Consider the following 14,822-nt stretch of genomic DNA (forward strand, 5'->3'; position numbering starts at 1 on the left):
CTCAGTCTGGGGGTCCAGTAGCTCCCCCTTGTTCAGGTCAGCTATCTCTGTGGGTTTCTGTCGCCTGGTCTTGTTCCCATATTCTTATCACCCCTCCCTCTCTGCAACTGGATTCCAGGAATGTGGCTCAGTGTTTAGCTGTGGGTGTCTGCTTATGGGACATCTTATGGGAATGAAACCAGAGTACAGCTAATATTTTAGGTTGTGTGGAGGAAAACAGGATCAGGTCAGTGGTAGCCAGCATGCTCAGAAAGAGATACATGAGCCCATACACTGTGTGGTCAATCTAGATTATGTATGGGATGGTGATATTTCCAGTCACTGACATGATATACATGACACACAATGGAAAGGCGACCCAAAACTGATAATTCTCCAGCCCTGGGATTCCAGGCAAGATGAAAAATGTAGCATGAGAAGAGCTATTCCTTGAAGCCAGAATAAGAGAATAAGTCATCTTTCCTTTGTAGTGAAGTTAATCTGTTCTCTGAGGACTATAACAGCTAAGAATGATTATTTGCACTTGTGTAATATTACAATTTATTTTAATAACAAAGTGTAGTAAAATCATCTTTTACAATAAATAATATTTTATAACATAAAATGATGCTACTTAATATTTTATTAGTACTTGTAATGTCAAAATATTAGAACTTGTCAGGTTCAGGGCAATTTTTTCCTAAACAAAAAATATTTTCTTGGAAGTAAATGTATTAAGGGAAAACTGTTATGAGAAATTAGCTGTAATAACCTTTGTCGTTTTCTATTTAACATATTATTTGATTTACTTTTCACATAGTTCTATCTACCTCCATACTGAGTTGTTTCAGCATCATTAGCTCATGGTAGGAAGGCAAGGTAGATTAAATGACCACAGTAATTTATTCTCATATTATCTTTGGTTATTTAGGACAGTTATCATCTTGGTTCTAGCCTGAAAAAAAAAAAAGATGAACCATCTCTGTGTTGTAATATTATGTATTTTGTTTAATTGGAATTTTAGAACATGAATAATTTATGCTTTGTGAGTTATTTATTCTCTCTTTAAACCACTGCCTTTCTACAAGCAGGCACTGAACACATGTTAGTGCATATCTGAAGCTATATTCCAACTCACATTTGCTTATACAAACAAACTGCAATTTAGGTTTGAATTGTAGGCTGTAGTCTATTCATGGGTGGCTTGGATGGCAAATTATTCATGAAGATGGTGTTGAACCTGATGCAAAGCCTAGCTCCTCTGTTCTTGATAAAGAGAAGTTTGGTAAATATATGGTAAAAGCCATTGTTCAGATATAATAGACCCATTAACTAATCCCAATAGCGTTATGACTATTTCTCATTCTAGAAGTTATAAAAGACATTTATGCCAACTTTTATATGTTCCTAATGTTGCCTTTTTTTTTTTTTTTGGTCTGAGCTCTCAAAGAAATTAAACTTGTCCTAAAAATACTAAGATGTAGGTGACAGGTGACTTGGTTCTTTCCCAACATCTTTTCTGTCTGTCGTTGTTATCCTATGCTTGGATTTGAGGACCTTAGCTTTCACCTCTTTCATAATGGAAACCCTCTGGTGAAAAGAGAATCCTTACAGGCTCCCTTAACAAATTTTTGCAAACTAACAAATAGTTCATTTTATAGGCCAATAGGATCCTGAATGGGCTTCTTCAAGATTTCAAGCAGACCTCCTATCTTTCTTCATACCCTTCATTTACAATGGTCTGAGAGTGATGGGGGCTCAGATTTTAGATGTCTCCTCTAGACCAGAAACCTTCCTAGCTAATAATAATGAGATTGCACAAACAAATACTCCTTTGAAATTTCCAGTGACAATTCAGCTATTCACATTATCTGAGGGTCTCTGCTTTGCTTCCTTTTACCAGATTCAATCCCCTTAAATAGTATCACATTTTCTGAATGGCTAAAATTAGAAACACCAGTGATGACTTATGTTGGAGAGGATGTGGAGAAAGTGGAACACTCCTCCACTGCTGGTGGGAGTGCAAACTCATACAGCCACTTTGGAGATCAGTATGGCGGTTCCTCAGGAAAATGGGAATTAGTTTACCACAGGACCCGGCAATCCCCCTCTTAGGCATATACCCAAAGGATTCACATCAATGCAACAAAGACATCTGTTCAACTATGTTCATAGCAGCACTATTTGTAATAGCAAGAACCTGGAAGCAACCTAGATGCCCTTCAATTGAAGAATGGTTAATGAAGATGTGGCACATCTACACAATGGAATACTACTCTGCAGAAAAAAATAATGGTATCTTGAAATTCGCAGGCAAGTGGATGGCACTTGAAGAAACCATCCTGAATGAGGTAACCCAGTCACAAAAAGAGGAACACAGTATGTACTCACTCATATATGGATTTTAGACCTAGATCAAATGATCACCAGCCTATAAATCACATCACCAGAGGAACTAGGATACAAGTTGTATTCTAAGAGATTCATATAAAGTCCCTCACAGAACTGGGAAGGGACAAGTCCCCCAGACCTCAGGTATAGTGGGGGAGGACAGCTAATGGAGAGAGAAGTAGGAGAAAATGAGAGGGAGGAGAGGAAGGCATGTGCGACTAGGAGGATTGAGCCTGGTTAGGAATGGAAAATAGGAAAGAGAGAGAGAGACAGAGACAGAGAGAGAGAACATAAAAGAGGGAGCCAATATTGGTTTGAAGATAAAGTTGAACACAAAGAAAGGTCGAAGGAACTACAAGACTGCTCCCAACTAACAATCTCAGCTTCCGTGGAAAGGCTATCATAAATGCCCTTCCCGGAGAGTGAGATCAACAACTAACTTCTCCATGGAGTCCTCAACTAATGCCTGTTGAAAACAGGAGCAAACACCCATACATAAACACTGAGTCAAACTAGAACCCAGAAGCAGATGGAGAGGACAAGACCATGCGGTAGAAGTACATAGAGACAGCTTACCTGAACAAGGAGGAGCTAAGGGCCACTAGACTGATAGCTGGGAAGCCAACAGGGGTCTGACTCGGACTCCCCTGAATATGGGTCTCAGCCAGAAGGTCTGAGCAGTCTAAGAGACCTCAGACAGTGGAGCCAGGATGTATCCCTGGTGCACAAAAGGACTTTGCAAACATATCCCCCATGGAGGGATAACTGCCTTATTCTAGAGATAGGAGAGAAGCCCTAGTCCCTACTTCACAGGACCTGTCAGATCTACATGACCCCAACTGGATGGCATTCCCCTACATATTGTATTGTGGTGGGGGGTTGGGAGGGGAGGGTGTTTAGAGTGCATGGGAGAGGGTAGAGAGGGTAAAAGGGAGGGAAGGAGGGAGGGAGGGCTTGGGGGGAGGGAGGGATGGAGGGAGAGGGAACTGGGATCGACATGTAAAATAATAATAAAAAAAAAAAAAAAAAAAAAAAAAAACCGCTTTGACTCCAAAATTTAAGTTGAAGAACAAGTTACTGGGGAAAAGTATTTCTATTTTTGTTTCCACAGAAAATGAAAAGATGTGGATTCCTTCCAGACTAATGTGGTTTGATCACACCAGACCGCCTGAAACAGAGTACAAGCTGATCCTACATTCCAAACAGCTGGACAAAACAGCCCTACAGACTACAGCTAGGATATCTGAATCTTCTTCGAATCCCCCAAGACAGCGCCCCTTACCAGCAGGAAGTAGTTTGGAAAGAACGACGCCCAAATTCCCAAATATTGTGTATAAATGTTTGTTTTCATTTAATTGGACTTTGTTATATAAAATTAAATAAAAAATACTCTATATGCAAAAAAAAAAAAAAGAATAACAATTTGTATCAATATACAAAATATCCTAAACTGAAGTAGAAACGTATATATTTATATTATTATACAAAATATTTTAAACAAAAGTAGAAACATATATAAAATATAACAAAAATAATTTTGAGTTTGTATCAATATACAAATTATCTTTTTTAATAAATTTCATTTAAATTAGAAAAAAAAAAAAAAAAAAAAAAAAAAAAAAAAAAAAGGGTACATACTTACCTGTTCCTGTATGTCACTCTCACTTCGTGGGAATAGTCACCAAGATTAAGAGTTATTTGAGCAAGCATACTTAGAACGTTCTTGTTTCCAGGTGTTGAATTAGGTAAATGCCGTCTAAAGATATGGCATTCCAATGTCAATAGTTACTGCTGATTAACTGTCAGGGAGGGATTATTGGATTTTGAGACCCTTCACTAAGGCTCCTTTAAAATGCTTGTTTCTAACTAATGAAATACATCTGTGTCATCATTTACCATGAGGAACAATAGGAGCCTAGAGGGATTAAACTATCTGTCAATGATCACATACAAGATTATTGTCAGAACACATACTCTTGAACCAGGGCTTCTAGAGGCACACAATACTATCTTTGTTAGCAAAGAGTAGTTGAGAATCATGCTCCACATGGCTCACGCAAATTGTTGAGCTGTTATGACAAAGGCTAATATGCAGGTGCTTAGACAATATACTGAATTAGAGAATTTGGACTCAGGATTCTTGCTATTTCTCTGGACCAGCCTCTAGGTTGGGCTTTTGGTGTCTTTGGGGATATATTGCTTTTTCTTGGGTCCTTCCTTCCTTCCTTCTTTCCTTCCTTCCTTCCTTCCTTCCTCCCTCCTTCCCTCCCTCCCTTCCTCCCTCTCTTCTTTTCTTCCTTCCTTCCCTCCTTTATCTCCCCTCTATCTCAATAGGGTAAAATATATAGTATGTAGTCTAGTTTGCCTCATAAGCCAGAATACTAGGATTTTAGGATTGTACAACCATTGATTTCAGATGATATTTTTATTGGCGTAGGACTCATTTATTTTACACAATTTGGAAGTGGGCCCCACCCTCCCGTATTCCATGGCTTAATTGGAAATCCAGGTTTCTACTTCCCCTTCCTCTAAATTATTTTTTTCAGACTCAGAACACTCATATTCAGAGACATATATCAGTCTTTCTCATAATACTCTGTTTGGTCTGTCTGACTTTGTACTTTCCGTGTTCATTCTTTTGAGAAACAATAGAGTAACAGAAAGTATCAGAGAGCTACATTTGAAAAGGGAAATGTGACTTTCAACTCATGTCCGTTTCTCTAAAACCTTTTACCTTCATGTTCTATAGAATCTATTCTCATAACGTTTAGAAATTCCCTTTCTTAGTAACTGAATACAATATTTATGAGCACAAGCTATGCTTAAAGGACAGGAAGTTTGGTGATTCTTTGTTATTTTTGTTGCATGTGAAAGGGTTCCATTATGAAGAGAACAGTTTATCATCTGCTTTGATTTGAAAGATGGATCTGTGCAATCCTTATAAAAGAAGAAATGTACATGTAATTTCCCTCTTCCTCAATACCCCTTGTTCCTCTATTACATCTATAACATATATTATTCTTATTTTCTATAGGATATAGCTATTATTAGAATACTATATAGTACTACACAATATACTCAAATAAAGTTACTGCTATTCAAACATTACAGAAAGGGTGACCAAGATTTGATACTGACTGTGGACTATCTGAACCTAAGTGTAGAGTATGGGTGGCTCAGAATCAGGCTGTTGCTGGAGAGCTTCTGTCTGGAGGGCATTTTCCTACCTTTTTAGGTTTGACACAGTGGGAGCCATGATTCTTTTCTCCATATCAGAATATAACTTAGTGAACTTGGCTTTTTAGATGAGATATTCCCATCAAGTCAGGACTTTCCATATAGTACATGACTTCGCGTTCTAGATTCTTGAAGAGTCATGTTTCCCACTGATTTTTGAGAAGGATACCTGAGGCAAAAGGAATAACTCCACCTGAGATATGCTGTATCGAACAAGATGACTATAACTGAAGAAGTTCTGATAACCCCTGGGATTCAGCCTTGGGTAGAGACCTCAGGTTAGGGTCTATTTAAACAACTATGTGGTTTGTTCCCCCAAACACTGGTTCTGTTCCTTTTTCTATATCCACTGCCTGATATTCATAATGACTCCAATGACTCACTCTGAGACTAGAAGCTAAAGCTGGAAGCATTAACCCCTAACTTTGCTCTTTTGTTTTGTGTAGGAATACAAAAGCATGTTTAAATGAATGTGCAAGAAGGTGTGTTATTGAGATTACATAAAAGAGCTTATGCTTATACTTAACATTTTCTGTTTACGCACTTATAGCTTTCAATTTAGGCATAATATGTACAAGATGGCAGCTCATTTTTACTTCACGTATGTTCATGTATATTTATGAGAGGTATGCCTATAAACATGAAAGGCATTGGCATGTATATAAGTCAATGTGCTATATGTATATATGTGGAAGTGCTGATAATTATTTAGGTATGTATAATTAATTCAATACTCTCATTCAATGAGCTCATGGTTACTGAATGCACAGGATTTGTGAAAGTAAATTCCTAATTACATTTCTGATAGTGTGAAATGACATATCATGATGCATACTTACAATGGATCTAAATATGTGGCATTATTTTGAAATAAGGCCAAAATGATAAAGGTGGTTAGATAAGACTCTAGTAGAGTATGATGAATTCCTAGTTCAATATGACCAAAGTCCCTATTTAAATACAAAATCACACACACATACATACACACACACACACACACACACACACACACACACACACACACACACCCTGTGGACAAGAAGGCATATATCAGGGTGTTGCCCTATAAATTCATGTTTCCATTAAACTGTCAGAAACTAGAATCATATACCCCAATTCCATTCATTTTCAGGTCCCTCCATATCAGCCTTTACCCATGCATCATGCCCCCCAAAGAAAATAAAAATATTAAAGCCAAACCAAAACAAACAGACAACCCCCCCCCCACACGCCCTTTTTCTCCTGTCTTTCCTGCCTCTCCAGCACCTCTTCATTTGTCTTTGTGGCATTGTGTCACACAGGCTACTCTTTTGTCCTATCAGCTTTACTTGCAAATACACATTGCAATGGGTCTTTGGTCTGGTTTAAGGCCTCTAGCTTCTGATACACCATCATCATTGGACCCTCATTGAAACTGCTCTCAGATATCCTGTGGCTGCCCTGAGTCATGGAGCTCCTGTAGATATCGTTTTGAAGGACCATTCCCTTCACATGCTCCAGTAGGTCATAGATGTGGGAGATATTAGGGTGGGCCAATCCAAGGTCCTGGATGTGGGCCTGAGAATCAATTGAGTTTGTCAGACCTGGATGCTGGGCCTGCCCTCTCAGGTTCTGAGCAGAGTCAGCTCTCTTATGCCTACTCCATCAGGTCCAGTTTTCCTGTTTGTGATGAGGGGTGGGGCCATCTCTTCAAGGGAAGGGGGCAGCTGTCTTGTGAGGATTATGCCAACTCTTGCTATGGTATTCAGTGAGAGACAGGGCCAGTTTTCCCAGGGTCAGCAAAGAGTAGGGATAGCTCAGCCTGGCTCCTTGGATTTCATCATTCATTGTTCTTATGCTCCCCTGTGGTAACATGGGCCACAGACTTCAACACAGATCCCAGCTGTTACAGGGCCATGGACCCAGACATGGCCTTTGGCAGCAACCCAGGCCCAGATGTCATCATGGCTCCAGGGTGGGAGCAAAGGCCACCAAGATTGGGATGGCCCCAGCAGCAGGAGGGCCCTCAGACATGAACAGGGCTACAGGTGGCAGCCCGGATCAGGGGGACTTTGGTGGCAATATGGGCCATGGATGTTAACAGAGACTCTGACTGCGTTAGGTCCATGGGCCCAGACATGGCCCTCAATAGCAGTTTGGGTCTGGACATCACCATGACCCCAGCTGGTAGCACAGACCACCCAGATCAACATGACACAGCTACAGCATATCTCTTGGACACCAAAAATGCCTGAGGAGGCAGGCTAGATGTTGGGTATCCCCATGACCTTTGTTGGTAACAGGAGCCAAGATCATCAACTCAGACCCTGGCAGCACACAGACAAGGACCTCAGTGGCAGTTCAGTCCTGGGCATCACCATGGCACTGGGTGGCAGTGCAGACCACTCAGATTAGTGAGGTCCCTGTACTAGCATAGCACTCTGACTCCTGCATGACAGCCAAGATAATGGGTAGCCATTCTTGTGGTCTTTGGTGTCAGCATGGGACATGGATGTCAAAACAGACTTCAGCTGCAGTAGACCCAGGGAACCAGACATGGCCCTTTGCAGTAGCCTGAACCCATATATTACCATGTCCCTGGTAGCAAGCAGGCTACCCATATCATCCTGCTCTTCATTGCCTGCTTTTTCCATTCTATTTCTTTCCACAACACATGAACCTATCCTGTTTCACTTTCTCTCCCACTTCTGCACCACACATTTGCTCATCATAATGGCAGCCTCCTGACTGGGGCCATAAGACATGGAGTGGACCCATGAATGTCTTCAAGCAACCCAGGCTTGAGGACCCAGTCTGGCCTATGGGTAAATAAATTCCACCCACCTGAGACAAGAGTCATTAGATAGTTCTGTCCTTTATATTCATTTTAATGAAGCTTAGCATATAAGTAATTGTATGAGTTCATGGCAGTTTCTGTTGTTCAAAAATTCCCTACATTATACCATGAATTTCAGTCATTTTTATCTCCAGTGTCCTCCCCATACTCCCTTTTACATTGGAGGACTTCATGCATCTCTCTCTACTTTCACATAATTTTGTCTGTGGCCTGATGGGTTTAATAAGTCACTTCCTGAGTGTAGGAGGGAGGTAATTTAGTTGAGCAAGGGCACATTATCTGTGGCTACACCACTGAAGAAAATGGCACCAATCCTCTAATAACCATTAATTTCCAATAACTTTTGGGAGGGGTGAGCCCCTTCACCATCCACGATACAGCTAAACTGATAGAATTTTAAGTATTGTGTTTTTTCTCTTATTTTTGAGTTTGTGGTATAATTACATTTTTTCTCTTTTCCCGTACAAACCTTCTACATATCCATCCCAGCTTGCTCTCTTTCATTATCTCTCCTTGAAACTCATGGATCCTCTGCCTCTTATAATCCTCCTATCCCAATTTCTGTACCATTTCCTGAGCCTTGGTATGGGAGTTAATTCTTTTTTTTTTTTTTTTTTTTTTTGTATATGTTTCCATCGGAATTGGGTTCCCAACTCTTACTTTGATTGGCTAGGCATAATTTTAGTGGGACATTTTTCTACATAGAGACAGTCAAATGATTTCTCAAGTGTCTTATATAACTTACAGTTGACCTTATATTTATGTTAGTAGGTCATTTTGTTATTGAAAATGGTAAATAAAGTAGAAATTGCCTCAAGGTAATTAATTGATTGTAAATAGAGGAGCCATTGCAATGAAGAGATATTGCAGTAAGTGCTACAAATGCTGGATGTATGCTCTAAAGAATGGACCTCAAATTTAACTAAATGTTGAAAATTTTATATGAGACATGAAATAAATATAAAAACATAGAACTTAAGGTAAAACTATTGCTTAAATCAAGAATGGTATGGATATGTTTTCAGGATCCTGTAAAAAGGAATTTTTTTTAAAAAAATTCTTTTCTTCAGGTTGGTCTACAGAGCTAGTTCCAGGACAGACTCCAAAACAATACAGAAAAACCCTATCTCAAACAAAACAAAACAAAATGAAAAAACAAACAAACAAAAAACAAAACAAAACAAAACTGAAACCAAACCAAAACAAAACTCCAAAGTTTCTTCTCTCATAATATACTCCTGACTTCAATTTCCCCTCCCTTCATTCATACCAGTTCTCCATCCCAGTCCTCCTCCTGACACCTCCCCTCTCCCTGAGATCCACTCAACCTTCATTTCCATTAAGAAAAGAGCAGACCTCCCAGGGATTTCAACCAAACATGGCATAACAAATTACAATAAGACTGGGCACAAGCACTCATGTCAAGACTGGGTGAGGCAACCCAATAGGAGGAAAAGGGTCCCAAGAGCAATTGAAAAAAGTTAGAGATTCTTCCACTCCCACTGTTAGAGGAATTCCACAAAACAAAACAAAACAAAACAAAACAAAACAAAACAAAAAAAACCCCACAAAGCTAACAAAGCTAACAAACATACTTGCAGAAGAACTAGAACAGACCCAAAAAGGCTTTATGATTGTCACTTTAGTCTCCGTGAGCCCATATGGGCCCTACTTAGTTGATTCTGTATTCTCCTCGTATCCTTGACCCCTCTGGTTCCTACAATTCTTCCTTCCCCTATTTTGAGATATCCAATTTGGGCTTTCTCTGACTAATGTTTTGCTGTAGGTCTCTGCATCTGCTCCCACCAGCTCCTTCAAAAGAATTTTTAATAATACAAAAGGCATTAAGTACAGCAAGAAAAAAAGTTGAACCAACAATGGACTTGATCATGAGAAAACATTTTCAATAATAAAAATGAAAATGCAGAAGATGGTGAGAATATTCATAATGAAACTGTCTGACATGTCCCCATGAGCTATTTATAGAAAAGAAGACAACTTATCAAAGGCATAAGCCACTTGTTTAAACAGGAATTTCACAAAGAGAGGTAGGTGGATGGCTAATTTGGATATGAAAATGTGCACAACCCTCTAATTTATTAGAAGAATAAAAACAAACTACAATGACATGTAAATGTATATCTGTAATGTACATTAAAAATATCTGTTAGTCACAAATTAACTCTATTATTTTTAAATTTTCTCAAGGAAATTCCCACAATATACCAAGAATGGAAAAGAAGACCTGAGATAGAAGTATACCTTGGTATAATAATGCATGGCATTTTAAATAAATTGCCTTAGCATATTTATGGCTTGATTTAATTTAGTGTGTGATCTATAGTCATCAAGAGGGCCAGTACTCATGTCTGCTATAATATACTCAGGTAAAGTCATTTGTGACATAGATCCTTATAGTTTCAAACCAAGTTTAAACATAACAGGAAAAAAAATAGAGGGTTTTCACAAGCAAGAGTACAGAAAAATTATATTTTATGTTTATTTTTTACCTGAAGCATGTTAGAATCAGAAGCAGGTGCTGCACAATGAATAAGAAAGTATCTGACACATTGAACCAGTGATAAGTCGCAATTGTATGAACTCAGAAACCTCCCAATGGAAATACAGGAGTGAAACTGACATGGTATATGACTGCAGAGTGTATTACAATCTTGCACATGGTATAACCTCAGAGCTGGAGAGATGTCAGAAGCTAGGAACATAGGCTCCAGTTCCAACTCTGAATCCTATCTTGTTAATATACAAGATATGGGCATTGGTATGTAAATCATGATTTCCAAAGATTTAATTTTCTTTATAAGCAAATATTCATAAGTCAATAGTGAGGTAATTAAGAAAGCTTATCCTTTTGTTGCTACAATTTGAATTTCTAAGAAAAAATTTGCTTCAGAAAAACATGCCTGAAAACACATTTAAAAATTTACATAACAATGAACAATTGAACCATTATGTTAAGAGAGCTCTTACTACTCCATGGCTTGAGTCATTCTTTCTTAGAATGGTTACTTTTGTTTTAGTAATTTTGTTACATTTAAATATTTTTTTTGTATTTTGGTTAGTTCTTGTTTTTGTTTTTTAAAGAGTCTCATGTAACCCAGGCTGACCTTGGATTGAGTATGTAACCAAGGATGAGCTCAGACTACTAATTCTCTTGACTTCATCTCCCAAGTGGCTGGGATTACAAGTGGGCACAACATGATGAATTACTGTGTCAACTAAAATTTAATTGTATTCTAGTCAGAAGTTAATTGGTTTTCAAACATGAATAACTTAAACACAAACATGAAATAATAGCTAAGAGTATAAATGTTAGTTTATAGGTATTGTTGAGAAAAATCATAATGGTATGGTAGTTCAATTTGAGTAAGAATAGAAAAGGTAAGGAGAAAAGTTCATGATGGTTTTTCTCTGAACTCTACCAAAATTATAATCTAAAGATAATGGAAAATTAAAGAAATTTATATTTGAACATATTATGAAGATAATAAAATGAGAGGCAGAAGTAAACAGGCATTTTGACCTGGTTAGTGCAGTGTAGGAGCCTCCTGGGTAATTTTTCTTGTCACACCTCTTTGGCATGGGCCTTTGGCAGCAGACTTGAAGTACATGCTGGGATACTTATTAGAGGATCAGGCCCACGAGCCACTAGAGCAACCAGTATATGCATGTGGAAAGTACACCAGTTCTTTTGTGTTTAAACTCTAGGTCCAGGTAAGACACTAAGACCCTTACTACAAAGCCCATGAGGACAAAGTCCACTGAGGTCTGCCTGGAGAATGGGACAAAGGAACAAAGCAGAGACAAGAGAGGAGTGGGGAGTGATACTTAGAGCAGAAGGACCCACAGGTTTGAGGTGGAAGAGGTCAGCCCATGGAGGTGTTGGAATTAAGTACATCAGCAGGAAGAAGACAGATGTATTTTTTTTTCCAGGAAACATCAAATCTAGGAAAAACAGACAGAATCATTGTGATTCAGTGCCATCCTAAAAGTGATATTCACCATCCATTCTATATCTTTTTCATTTAGCTTTGAGATTAAAGCCATTTCTGTACCCCACTTTCCTTTGTCAAAAACTTGACATCAGTTATAGTTTGGGTATAGATAATCTACTTAATATTATGGCTTTCTGTGTATAACAAAAATTAATTTATTATAGATTAGTGATTTATTTTCCCCAGATTTATTTGATGCTGACTGAGATATGGCTTCATATTCTCTTTCATTTTCCCCTGCCAATTTATTCCCTATATCAGTCTAGTAATTAATGTTATCAAAATATCTACTTCATACATGATATATACATATATATGTGTGTGTATATATATATACATGCATATACTTTTATACATAGCATTCATGATATTTAATTGTGCATTTATTTAATTATATATATATATATATTATCGTTGATATTATTTTTCTGGATGAGTTTTTGTTTTGTGTTTTGTTCTTTCTCTTTTTAGAGATGGTTTCTCTGTGTAGTCCTGTATGAACTGGAACTTTCTCTGTAGACCAGGCTGGACTTGAGTTCTGGGATCAGCCTCTGCCACCTGAGTGCTGGAATTAATGGTGTATACCACCATTGCCCAGCTCTGGATGAGTTTTTCAAAAGTTCCCCTAATATTTGTTTTATTGTCAATGAGTTTAATACTTTCTTTTTAATGATTGTTTATTTTGATGTCAATTTAATAGTTTCCTAAATTTTTATGTTCACAACTTGAATAATTAATATTTCTTTTCTAATGTGTATTCATTAGGCTATAATTTTAACTTACATGCTGGTATGTAGTTTTCTTATTATTATTCAGTTTAAAAGATACTTTTCCTAAATCATTTATTTTTTTCTGGTATGGGTAAAATACTAACTAATAGTAGTAGTTGTCACTGTTTTGGGGATATTTTATCTTGGACTAATATCTTAGTATTATCCTGACAATAAATTGTATAAATTGTAATTATTTGTAAGTTAATTTGACAGTTTATCTTAGATTGAATGAAAATTTATAAGATATACTGTATTCAGGAAAAGATGAGGTAGATATAGAAGGAAATATTAAAGTTTGATTAAAAGAAATTTAATAATTGGAAATGGTCCTAGTTAAATAATTAAAACAGTAATATTTCTAAAAGCTGGGCCATTTCTGAAAAAATAATAATATATTATTCTATTTTATGTAACATATTTATATGATGATGGGTTCTATAGAGGGAAGTTATTGAGTATGCTAGTGTGATGAAATCCATAACATATTTCTTTTACTTATGAGAAGCCATGCAGACTTTACTCAAATAACTTTTATTTTCATGGTTAGATTCTGGCAACCAGAATTGGAATTTCAATATTTACTTTAAGTTTGTCTTTCTGTAGATAAAATAGAAGTCATAAAAATGGGCAAGGTATGTTTTTTAATGACTTGACAAGAGGATTGATATCAGAAAGAGATGTAGGTAAAGCTGCAAGTTGGGTTTATCATGAGAAAACAAAAACAAAACAAAAAGAAAGGAGGAACCTACTATCTTAAAATAACTAAAAGAGACTATTTCCTAAAAGGATGGGGAGAGATTTTCTAGGCGGCCTCTTCCAAAGCACATACTAAGAATTCAATGGTCACTAAAAATCAGCCACTGGAGTCATCAGCTTTTGTTGAAAGTGTAGCTTGGATGGATGTCTTGGCACATAATGGAGCATTAATACTGAGGTCACTTCCCAGAAAAACTAGAGTGCTACATCTATACAATACACCTGAGATTATATTTGACACACAGCAATCTACACCTAAGAAAGCATATTGACTACAGTATACCTCTGGAAAAGTACATATTTGAAAACAGCTCATCAATAGCTTTGTCATCCTGGGTGGTAGATAGTCTCCTCCCATGCATTTCTGACCTGTAAGTATTGGAAGGCATTAGTATCAGATACAGAAAGTCCATCTATTCTATTGCCTAATTACAATTTGGGGATAACTACTTAGTTCCTCGCCCTCTGAATATGTATGAGAAAAGAAGGGGAGAAAATTTACTACCTTGAACAGTTATGATGATTGGATGAATACAGATAAGAAAGCAATAGCATCTGCTACATTGTATATGCTCTGAGTATAGCACTTCTCTGGATTTCAATAGTATACTGTGTCATTATATGCTATAATATAGTCTTCAATTTATTGTGTTAAAAATAAGGTCAAGGATGTCTTTCTCTTTTTATCCCTTTCTTCCCTTCCTCCCTTCTTTCCCATTGTTCTTCCTCTTTGTCCTTCTTTTTCTTTGTCTGTATTTCCTTACATTCTGCATTTATGTCCTTTTCTGTCTTTCTTATTTTTTCTCTAATATTTTCTTTCAAGAGTCAGGCAGTGAT

The 14,822-nt window shown here is 37.4% G+C and overlaps 1 pseudogene; it reads right to left on the reverse strand.

The window, feature by feature from the left end:
• LOC127228943 (26S proteasome regulatory subunit 8-like) overlaps positions 1–7,762 on the reverse strand; it is a 38,968-nt pseudogene extending 31,206 nt beyond the window's left edge.
• Positions 7,763–14,822: the final 7,060 nt, after the last annotated feature.

This window comes from Phodopus roborovskii, unplaced genomic scaffold (assembly GCF_943737965.1).
Source record: "Phodopus roborovskii unplaced genomic scaffold, PHOROB, whole genome shotgun sequence".
NCBI lineage: Eukaryota > Metazoa > Chordata > Mammalia > Rodentia > Cricetidae > Phodopus > Phodopus roborovskii.